At 42.2% G+C, this 12,270-nt stretch overlaps 1 pseudogene; it reads left to right on the plus strand.

The window, feature by feature from the left end:
* The first annotated feature begins 2,730 nt into the window (after nt 1–2,730).
* On the plus strand, nt 2,731–7,087 carry LOC134623171 (uridine 5'-monophosphate synthase-like; annotated as a pseudogene).
* Nucleotides 7,088–12,270: the final 5,183 nt, after the last annotated feature.

A 12,270-nucleotide genomic window follows, 5' to 3' on the forward strand; every position in this document is an offset into this window, starting at 1 on the left:
GTCTGCCATCTATAATCCAGTTTGAGATCCCTTCCCAGACGCCTTAACGCCCACTCACATTCTGGGCCATCTGACCTCAGGAAATCACATGATAGGGTGGGGCCAGGTTTAACAATGAGCTCACCCGAAACCCTGGCTGATTGGGACCCACGCCCACTTTCACACCTTGGCTCATGTGATTAGGTAGAGGATCATCAGGGGGTCCTTTGTCCCTCTTTGGGGGGAAAACTCCCACTGGGTTTAAATCTGGGACTCTCCACCATTTGACCTTAGAACTGAAGAAGCTTCTCGGATGAGAGGTGAAACGTCTTCAAGCAACTTAAAGAAGTCCAAACGCTTTTCTTTCCAAGCTCCTTAGACTACAATGACCTGGATGATTGAGAACCTTCACAGACAGCAGAGCTTGTTGGTCCTGTGACTTCAATGTGTTTATTTATTGGCACAGACTGAGCCTGTGGGTTTCAATTTGGGTCTTGTTGGTCTTGTTTTGTAACTTGTTGTAACTCACGTCTGAACCGAGTTTTAGCTTTTGTTTTGCAAATCAGCGACTCTAAAATGTAACTAATTCTGACTTTGGAGATACAGAATACAAATATAAAATAAATATGAATAAAAGTGTCAGGTTAAACTTGGAGGCCATTTTAAAGAAGTCTAGCCTGTAACCTCACAGTACGATGAACGGCAACTTCATGCTGAAGACTTTAAAAATGTCCAAAATAGCTTCAGAAAACAAAAATTCTCTTTTTGCATAACATGAGCTTTTTTGGTTTCTCCCCATCCACTGTTCTCCGTCTCACATTCATTGCCAACACCCCTCACCACTTCTTTATGTTAAGGTGTTAATGAAACATGTCTGCCATCAGATTCTTTTTAAACACAAAAATCTGTCAGAGCACGACTCCTGCTGCTTCATCCCCTTTAAGTTTCATTCCCCAAATGTTCTGTAATGTTCCCTGATCTCTGAAGCCACCTTTTGTTGCCATATCTGTTGTTTCAAATGCATTTTAGATCATGGTGGAAAGCATTTTGTGGGTCCTTCCATATCAGGAGAAAGAGGGAGAGTTATTTTGCTAAGCCACTTTTAAAGCCATGTAGTGTTGTTAGTGTACCACCAAAACAACTTTTAGCTCCAGTGGGTCAGTTTTACTGACATATACAGACATGACAGCATAATAAAATCAGATTAAAATAAAACTGGTGTGACAGTTTTTATTAGGGTGAATCTCCATTCTTTGTAGTGAAGTGTAATTCCCTTTGTTACAAGGGAAGCACTCCTGTAAGTGTCCCGTGTCTGTCTGTGGTCAGTGTCCTGCTGTTCTCAGAGCAGCTGATCTCTGAAACAGCCTTTCTTTTAAAGGACAAGAACTGTTACTTTTGATGTGCTATTGCATCTGCTATTAAACTTTAATTCACCATGAATGTGATGTGTCATCAGCAATACAAATTATAGACTCTATTAAAAAAAATTACAATTAAAAGCAGAACTGGCTCACCTAAAAATGTAACTGTCCTTTCAAAAACAAGTTGGAGAATTCACCATAATTTCCCAATGGATTATATTTTTTTGAATTCATTTTTTTTTATCACTTGTTATTCAGGCATTTTGTTCAGTGCTATTTTACATTATTTTGATGAATTTGTTTTTTATGTTGCTGGTGTCAGACTCTGAACCACTGTGGACTGAATCTTTGTAATAAACTGATAAAAACACATGGCTGTTAGTGAGACTGAATTCATTCCTAGTTATTTCTCAGGTGAGAATGGGACATGCTCTGCCAAACAGAATTATTATAGTTTTATACAGTGTCTGAAGTTTCCACACATATTTTTTATTTTCACTTCAAGTTTAGTGTCAGTCTCCAGGGTGGGTTTACCAGTTTCAGTTTAGGTATTATTATTAGAAAATGTGCGTATTGCTTTCAGACTTCATTTGAATTCGACTGTCTGTCTATATATCTATATTGTATTTGTTACATTCTGCACAATAATACAGTAATATAATGCAACAAGCCCATGACTCTCAGTTCAATTCAGTTTTATTTATATGATAAAACTACCCCCTTTGAACATGACTTTGTGACAATGGGAAGGAAAAAACAGCCTTTTACCAGGATGAAACCTCAGACAGAACCCATATATGTTTTTATTATTATTATTATTTTATTTATTTATTATCAGCAAACACCATCGTTTGGATAGTTAACTATTTAAACCCTAAGAAAGACTAGTTTAAAAAGCCTAAATCGGGGAGGTTGCAGGAAGCCCTTTATATGACCAAAACTCTTAAAGCCAAAAAATAACATAAAATATATTTTCTTCATGTGTGAAAAATCGATTTGAAGTTATTTTTTGAATACATAGCTTATTAATGTGTGAGACATCCGTGCTTTTATTTCGGAACTCCCACTGAAGCGGGATTTCCGGTCAGGGTTGTATCTTTCTCGCTGATTCGTCCCATTCTTCATGTGCTGGAGCCTATCAGAGCTGAGAGGCGGGGCATCAGCCTGCCGCAACGTTACTTATTCCAGTGTTTCTGGTTTAACTTTCACAAACAACGATTCTTTCTACCAGGCTTCATCACACGTCGTTACTGAGCTACGCGACATTTTATCTGTAAATATTAAATGCTCTTAAAACATACATTGACGCTTTTATTCTGAAACATTTGGCGGAAGGGTTCCAGGTAGCGCGAAAGCTTCGAGCAAGTTTTAAGGAAGAGTTAAATTCCAGCTGAAGCTCGTGAATACGGAGAGCGTGGACGACGCTTCCGCTGCCAGTTTAATCCTGAAGCTCCACGACGTGAACGGAGTGAAGTTCGGAGAATACAGCTGAAGAGCGGCCTGCTGGCTCCCATTTATATCGACCTGAGGGTGCTCGTGTCCCTCCCCGCGCTCATGAGCCAGGTAACCACGTGCTGCCTTCATGACTGCACAACATACTGACTTCAGAACAGCTTAAAGCGATACCTCATTCACTTTCTGAAGGCAAATGTGTCTGTGTAGGCACTCGTAGGCTCCTGTGTAACATTAATACTCACATGGTGTTTTTACAGTAATTTAGCAGACTTAATGGTTGAGTTTCAGGGAAACCGTCCCTTTCACAGAAAATATTGTAAGACAGTTAAAACTTTTAATAAAAAGTTCATCATCTGCAACACATCACTCTAAACTGTGCTCATTTTTCTCTTCTCTCCTTTATCTTTTTTTTCCTTCCAGGTTGTGAGTCTCATCTACGAGCGAGTGCAAGAAGAGGGGCTGCAGTTCCACTCTGTGTTCCTTACACAGCCTTGCCTTTGGCCACAGTGATCTGCTCACGACATGAACTGCCCATGGTCATCAGGCGGAAGGAGGCCAAAGACTATGGTGAGCCGCCCTCAACTGATCGGATGTTCAAAACCACTAACAGACTTATAGTCCACATGTTTGAAAAGCCTGAAGCTTCAGGCTGTACCCACAGGTATCCAGTGCAGTCAGATAGTGAACTGTGTCTCTGGTACAGAACCTGTGTAAATCTAACCTATAAAAACAAAATGCAAACAGGAAAGTGGGTCCTCCATCTTGCGTGGGATATTATTGTTTAATATTTCCCAGTTTGAGAATAAGTGGAAGTTTGTCCTTCAGTATGGACTCGTAATTTGCCTTCTGTAACCCTGCTTCAGGAACCAAACGGCTGGTGGAGGGGTCGTTCCGTCAGGGGGACACGTGCCTGATCATTGAGGACACGGTGACGAGTGGCACCAGCATCCTGGAGACGGCTGAAGTGCTCTGCAAAGAGGGGCTGAAGGTCCAGAATCTAACGTTACAGCAAAGCTAATAATACGATCGTTACGCTGCACTGATGTCAGCAAGAGCAGCAGCACACAAGAATGACCTCTGACATGTTTTTATTCAAGGTGACGGAAGCAGTGGTCCTAATGGACAGAGAGCAAGGTGGTGTGGAGATGTTGGCTTCAGAGGGAATCAAGCTCCACCCCATCATCTCCATATCTCAGCTGCTCCGTGTGCTGCAGGCAGCCGAACGCATCGACGCCCAAACCGCCCAGAGTGTCCACAAGTCATCCAGGACAACAACACTTTCAGGTACAACTTTACAGAGTTTTTACCCCCAGTGGGGCTCAAGTGTTTACTTGTGTTGCTTCAAAATCCAGGAACAAAAAATCAGTACACTAACTGTCACCTTCACTCTCGCTCAGCCCCAAGAATGGCAGCGACTCTCCTGCCAGTAAGAAGCTGGAGCTCAGTTATTCAGACAGACCCGAGTTACCAAGTATGTAGTCTTACAACTTTAATTATTTCAAGTTTTAAAGTCCAAGCAGAGACTGGTGGTGTTTTCTTTGTTTCTCATTTTCTGTTCCTTCTTCATTTGTTCCTTCTTTTATCTGCAGACCTTCACCCTCTAGCATCAAAGCTGCTGAACATTATGGAGAGAAGCAGTCCAACCTTTGTGTGTCTGCTGATGTAACCAACAGCGAGGAGCTGCTGCAGCTGGCCTGCATGCTGAAGACCCATGTAGACATCCTGGAGGTACAGCAGGATCAACTCAAACCTTCAATCTGTACATGTAACAAACAAGCTGATGGTTTAACAGGACTACACATTAGCCTTCATTCAGAAAGTGCAAGCCTTGGCAGAGAAACACAACTTCCTCATCTTTGAAGATCGCAAGTTTGCTGACATCGGGAACACAGTCAAGCATCAGTATGAGGGTGAGACCATTTCACACTTTCTTTTTGTCGTGTAAATTCAAGATGACATAAAATTGTGTATTCGAACGCTGTGATCTTCTGTCTTTTCTGCAGGTGGTTTGTACCAGATTTCCTCCTGGTCCCACATAGTAAACGCCCACGCAGTGCCGGGGCCGGGAGTGGTGAAAGGTCTGAGCATTGTAGGAAAGCCTCTGGGCCGAGGCTGTTTGCTCATAGCTCAGATGAGCTCCCAGGATCACTGGCTGCTGGTGAATACACAAAGGCTGCGGTGAGCACATCTGTGTGGGACTTGTTCTCAGTTTGTTAACATGTGCTTTGTTCTTTTCAGCTTACAGCTGTTTTGTGTTGCACAGGTGCAAATGGCAGAGGAGCACTCGGACTTTGTGATGGGGTTTATCTGTGGCTCCAAGCTCACAGAGAGGCCAGAGTTCATCCACATGACCCCCGGGGTGCAGATGCAGGCTGGAGGTAAATCTGACTGCTTTTGTTGAACTTTTTCCACTTTTATACATAAATTCACACAGAAGAACTAGAAGACGTGTGCATGCATTGTTGATATGAAATCCCCCCCGATTGAAGACACATGGACACACAGTGCATGCTTTTAGTGTTACATCCTTTGTTGCTGTAACTCGTGGAGCCCCATCCTACACAGTCTGTACAGCTGAAGGTGAAGCCTGCACCGTGTCTGATTAGGAGATTCAGAGATTTGTGTGAAGTCGTTCTCTGTTTTTGTAAAGTTCAGGCCAAACTGCACCTCAGACAACCCTGAAGTCTGCTTTTTGCCATGACTCACTTCTAACACAGGGTGGTGCTGTAGTACATCAAACTAGTGCTGCTTCTGCTATTGCTAATCTCCCAAAGTCTGCAGCAGTCTCCCCTAGGGGTGGGTTTTGATAATCGATTTATCGATTCTAGCTTGGATAACGTAATATCGATTCATTAAAATCCTGAATCGAATTTTAAATATAAATTTATTTTGCCCAACACGCCAGAATCTCAGGTAAACCTCACAAAATTTCAACTACCACCAAACAGCTTGAACAGTAAATGAGAGCAGGAACACGATTTCTGCACAAAGACGTAAACACACAGCGCGGATCAGAATCAGTGAGATGTCGCCTTTCTCACCCAACGGCACGGACACGGTTGGGGCTGAAAGCCGACAGCTCGCTGATTCTGATGTTTCGGCGGGTCCGCGCTTTGTGTTTACGTCCTTTTTACGCTGATTCTGAAGCTGCAGGTTTTTCTCTCTCTAAACAATATTGACTGAACCAGCAGCAAAAGAAGATCCAAACTACGCTTCACATAAACATCGTCATGAATTCCCTCTGACTTTCGCTGTTTTGCTTCCACGACGATAAAATCACACTTCATGCACAGCTTTCTCTCTCTCTCTCTCTGTACTTCAAGAACAGTTTCCCGTCTAAAAATCTGTTTTCTGCATTATTCGCTTGCTTGTTACGCACAAGTTTACCGTTGTTTACAGCGCTGTCGGCCGCTATTTTTTTCTGCGATTCAATAGGCTACTAAACAAATTTAAACTTTTTAAAATTATGCAAAATTGCAAAACGCTTAGCTGTGTCTCTAATGAAACCGCTGTAACTTTGCTCTGCTTCACTTCAGTAGCATCAGTTAATGTTTATATGTTGATTAATGGTTTTCTGTTGTTTTTGATGTACTGCAGAATATTTTTATAAAATCCCAGGCCAGGAAAATCACCTTCATGTTTTTGTGTTTTATCCTCAGCTACTTTGACACAAAGGCATCTGCTGTGACGCTTACACCTTTGATAAAGTCTTGCGTGTGTCAGCTTCCTTTTTATAGATACAAAAATATGTAAATGTACTGATCTGAATTATAATATTTCTGACTGTCTCAGGCAAAATTTCCCAGATTCAAATCGAATTGAATCAAATCGAATCGATTCTAGAAATCAGTGACGATATCCAGCCCTACTTTCCCCCTTTAAACCCATTTCCCTTCTCTCGCCCCCCTCCCTCACAGGAGATTTGCTGGGCCAGCAGTACACCACTCCAGAGGAAGTTGTCTACAACAAAGGCTCTGATATCATCATCGTGGGACGAGGCATTTTGGCTGTCTCTGATAGGCTGGGAGCTGCAGAGTTGTACAGAAAGTCGGGCTGGGATGCTTACAGAAAGAGAGTGGGCCAGAGCAGCATCTGAATGTTTTTCTGTGAGTCTGTTGTGCTCAGTGCTGTCAGTGCTGCTGCATGCTGAGGGTCACAGATACCAACAGACTCAATAAACTGATCCACAAAACCAGTAATGTTTAGGGGATGGAGCTGGACTCTGTTAGGTGGTGTCCTGTATGTGTGTGTGTGTGTGTGTGTGTGTGTGTGTGTGATGACTGTAATATTCTTTGTCAGTAATGTTGATATTTATTTATAATCACCTCTGTAAATATTTTATATTTATAATTAAAATTATAAAAGATTTGTATGTATTACTGCTATTTCCTAAATTTGTAAACTCTGTAACATATTGTATATGTAAACAGTTCTGTTACTGTCTTGGAGCAGCTGTAACTCGCATAATTTCCTCAGGGATTAATAAAGTATTCTGATTGTGAAATAATTCTGACTCGAGTTTCAAAGTGCAGCCGTAACAGGACCTGTGCAGGTAAACTGAGTGTTTGTAGGCAGTGTGTAATGATGTACACGGTAATGTTTGCTTCTGATATCACTGCCACATCAGTGTTTGACACTTGCAGCTTGTTCTTGGCAGGTGTGTATTTTACTGTTCATCTGCTGCTTTAAACGTTTCTGATTCCCTTTAATTTGTCCTCGATCCCTCAGCTTTGTGAACAGTCTGCCGAGCACTGTTGTGTTTAAATGCTGAACTGTAATCTACAAACAGCAGTCTCACATAGTTACACTGTTTTTTGTCCACGTGGCTGAGAGTGGTGTGCAGGACGTGGGTGATGCGTCCTCTGTGGATCTGTTTGGGTGAATATAGTGAAATTTGATGCTTAATTTTGCAGTGAAACATGTTTCTTGGATGGAAAAGAGACTATATAGAAACACCACAAGCTGTTCATGGTGTAAGAATAAGTTTTATATGTCAGATAACACTGTAAGAGAACTATAAGCTTTACACTGGTGTCAGTTTTTAAAGCACTTTTTTAGTTTGTTTCTGAGAAACAGGAACAAACTACGTTAAAATTATACTTTTCTGTTTCCAACTACGGTGGAAACAGAAAAGGTTGAGAGAAAACAGTCTGTGCTGGAATCTCACAGACCTGCTGGTTTTTAACACTTTTTCTCTGCTCTGTTCAGGAAAATCCTCCCACACACCCACTCACTGTTAAACTGGGTTATGTAAAGCTACTGGTTTTATAAAATGATTTCCCACTCTGGAGAAGAGATGTGACTGTTCTCCTCTGTGGTAAAGCAGCTGTCTCTACTGTCTCTGTCTCAGGTGGTCCCCGTCCAGATGATCATCACAGAATCAGGAAGCCAACCAGACTCCCACCCTATTCAGTGGAACGCCCACTCGTCTGCACACATCACCCAGTACATCCTTAAGTGGAGAGTGGAAAGGGTTTTTAGATTTATTTTCTCTTCCTCAATTATTGAGCAAAACTTAATTTCTTTTTTTCATTTATAATAATTTCAGCCTGTAAACTGTCCCTCAGCCAATTATCTTACAGCCCGAGGAGAGAGGTGGCAGTTTCTGGCCATCTAAACTCGTACACCATCTCTGGTATGAAACGCAGCATCACAGACGAGCGTCAGCTGATCAGTGTGCTGCATTTTGGACACAAACAGGTCCCACATTTTGACTTCACCACCACTTATGGATCGTGTAAGTTAAGAGAAGCTGGAGTCACCTCAGCACTGTGTCACTGATGGTTTTGAAGGAGCGTGTATGAGACTGTCCTGAGTAACTAATCTCTGACTTTCTCTGTTTGTCCTGTAGTGGCTACAACACGAGGTCAGACCAACCCTCTTCCACCTGTGGTTGACATCTCAGAGTCTGTGACCGATATGACCTCCAGCAGCCTCGGACACAGTTTCAGGTTTCAGAGTGGAGTACGGGCTCATTGAGCAGGGACACAGCACTGGATAGCCTGTTGTTCGTGGTAGAGGCAGATACAGACATTTACACTTTCAGTTCAAAAGTGCTGCTCATCACAGGTTTGTTTCTGTCAGATGTGTCCTGCACAGCTACCTCTGTGAACATTAATGAGCTTCTCCCTGGTACACTGTTAATGTCTGTGAGGTTACTGAGGGAGGCGAGGACAACCTCACTCTTACTACTTGACAAACAACAGGTGTGAACACTCATACTTTATATTCTGACTCCATTACTGGTGTTATTTCCCGTCATCTTAATTTTAAAAATAAGTGCAGCCAGACTGAAATACAGTTTGTGTCATGCATCAACATTACACACAAAGTGGTTCTAACTTGCTTGTTTCACAGCACCCGATGATCCCAAGGAAGAAAGTGGGAGATCCATCCATCATGATCAGCTGGGAAAAACCACTGGCTCCCATCACTGGTAAGCTATGCTAACATTTTCAGTCGCTGGCTACTGAACTCATCACCCTGCACACGGGTAACTGTGTGGTCGTCCTCTGTGAAGGTTATGTGGTCTACACTCCATCAGTAGAAGGTGAAATCACAGAGCTGAATCTCCTGATACAGCAACGTCTGTCACTCTGAGTGACCTTTGACCAAACCTGTAAACCATCAACATGAATGAACCTGCTTCAGCTGCTGCTCCTTACTCCCCACAGCCTCCACTGATGGATGTGTCAGCTCACCTGTACTGTAGCCGTGGGGAGAGCGATGGAGAGATGAAGCTGAGAACCAGATCATAAAGTCCTCTGTGTGCCCAGCACATCTGTCTGACCATCTTCATCAGCTGCTACATGTTGCTTCCATCTCTCTCCTCCCTGGATCTGTCTTCTCTCTCTCTCTTTCATTCTTTTCCTGTGGGATCGTTGCCCACTCTCTCTCTGACTGTGATGCCATCACTCTCCCTGACTACTTCTCTCACAAAGTAACACGCAGCCCATTTTGAATTCTGCTGCTTCAGAGGAAACGTCACAGTTGGAGATATTCAGGCTGACTTTTCCACATGTTCAGTCTAAGGAGCTTGGAAAGAAAAGCGTCTGGACTTCTTAAAGTTGCTTGAAGACGTTTCACCTCTCATCCGAGAAGCTTCTTCAGTTCTAAGGTCAAATGGCCGAGAGTCCCAGATTTAAACCCAGTGGGAGTATCCCCCCAAAGAGGGACAAAGGACCCCCTGGTGATCCTCTAACCAGGGGGTCCTTTGTCCCTCTTTGGGGGGACACTCCCAGTATCCCCCCAGAGTGCGCAGCTTTCAGCACTGCGCTCACAGCTTTGAGACGTCCAATCAGCAACTGGTCCTGATAACATCTCCCCTCTCATTCCACATACATGAAGACTGCTAGAAGCAGCTATCAGCCACATCAGGCTCACATCATGCTTGGTATTAAACATGCTGCAGTCTGCAGTAAACTCCCTGCCACAAAGCTTTGAGTGCTCTGAAAGGGAATCTCCTCCAAATCCACCTGTAACAAGGTCACCTGCAGAAATAACTGTGTCCACGGGCAGAGTCACTAACACTCTGCACCAGAGCTAAACCTGCTTTGGAGCTAAAAAGCTGCTGTCAGGGTTTCCTGCAGAGGTTCACAGTAAATGTGGAGACTGAAAGCTGTGGACAATTTCTGTGGCTGGATTATTTCATTTTCAGTTTGTAGGAGTTTCACTTTCAAAGTTTGGAGTAAAGTGTTGAAATAAATCAGGTCTGTGACGCACACTTTACTGCAGATTGTTCTCAATGTAACACAAAAAGCAAACAAAATGTGATTGATCCTGATGTGGTTGTGATTGTTGCTTCTAGCAGTGTTCATGTATTTGCACAGAGAGGGGGAGATGTTATCAGAGTGTGTAACTGATAACAGATCATGTGTGTACCATGAGTTACAAGAGGCAAGCTGTCATGTTAAGATGATCTGAACTCCATTAAAAGGTGATTCTAGTTTAGAAAAAGACAGAAGTGCGAGCGCTCTGAAAATAAACCATTACATCACTACAAGGACGCTGTGATGTCTCGAGTGCAGATGCTAAAATAAAAACATCACAAACAGGAAGCAGAGTGCCTTCTCACAGCTCTGCTCTGTTCTTCATTCAGTTTTTCTTCATTTGTTTTCTGACATGTTGAACCAGTTAATGTTCATGTTTCCATCTGAGCTGCAAACTAGCAAGCAAATAATGTGAAATCCAAACCAAACGCCAGCATCTAGAATAGATGTAACATAGATGTAATTGTTCTATATAGTGGCGAACAAGGCAATTGATAATATAATATAATATAATATAATATAATATATATTAAGGTAGTTTCTTCTCCTCCATCAACAGCATTTAAGTGTGTATGAATGGATATCTGTGTGAGAGGTACTGTGTAAAGATCCAACAGGTGGCAGCTTCAGTTTTTTTCAAGAATGCCTGTTGGTTTTTATCTGACCTTTGACATCAGGAGGGGAAAAAATATTGACGTTTCTAAAAAACGACACTGTGTAGGTAATGTGTAACGTGATTGGATGGACTGTGGACGTGTTGCTGCTGGCATAATGTTTTCTGTGATTTAAGATCAGTGTAGTCCATCCATCCACTTAAAGGCTGAGATCCAAAGTGTAATGACATCAATATATTCTAATGGTTACTGTCATTACTCAGACTGCTGGGTGAGCTCCATTGACTCATAGCAGAAAGACAGAGAGAGAGTGCAACAACAGAGAGCATCTGTGGCTTTGAGCATGAAAACAAAACAGGTAGAAAATATTCAGCTGTAACTCTGATCTCTAGTTTTTCTACTTTCAACACAAAATGTTATTTGTTGGCTTGATTGACTCCATCCTCTGACCCGCACACTGCGCAGGCAGGAAGTGAGGCTGTAGAAAGAAAGAAAGAAAAACATCCAACTCTTTTCTTTACAATCCTCATTATAAATTCATTTTTTCTCTGGTTTTGTTCCCATTGAGCTTCTGGTGTAAATATGTCATGAACACAGGATGGAGAAAGAGGAGCAGCAGGTAGAGTGTAGAGCAGAACAAAGGTCTGAATAAAGATAAAGAGAGTTTCTTCAATATCTGAACTATCACATGTCTCCTCATGGTTTATAATATAAGTTTGGTAATTCTCATTAGACAAATTCATCATAAATGCAGACTTAAAGGCCTCAGCGTGTCTGTATGTGACAGCAGGACAGCCCTGATCCCTCACAGGCTGAGTGTGAACACATCGCTCACACTGGAACTGAGCCAGAAGAGCTTTCTCATGAAAACTGAGCGACTTTCCGGACAACTCTTTTTTATTTCCTCATCACATTTATGCAATAATGTTGCTCAACTGGTCACATTAAAGGTGGTTGTTTTTTAAAAGTAACATTATTTAACACTAAGAAACGTAAAGCTTTTAGTCCACCATCATTTTTCTTTTTTGCATTACAAGATTTTTAAAAAATATATTTTGTTAATTTTTCCAAATCAAACTTTATCTGCCAATA

This window comes from Pelmatolapia mariae, unplaced genomic scaffold (genome assembly GCF_036321145.2).
Source record: "Pelmatolapia mariae isolate MD_Pm_ZW unplaced genomic scaffold, Pm_UMD_F_2 NODE_ptg000453l+_length_36588_cov_1, whole genome shotgun sequence".
Taxonomy (NCBI): domain Eukaryota; kingdom Metazoa; phylum Chordata; class Actinopteri; order Cichliformes; family Cichlidae; genus Pelmatolapia; species Pelmatolapia mariae.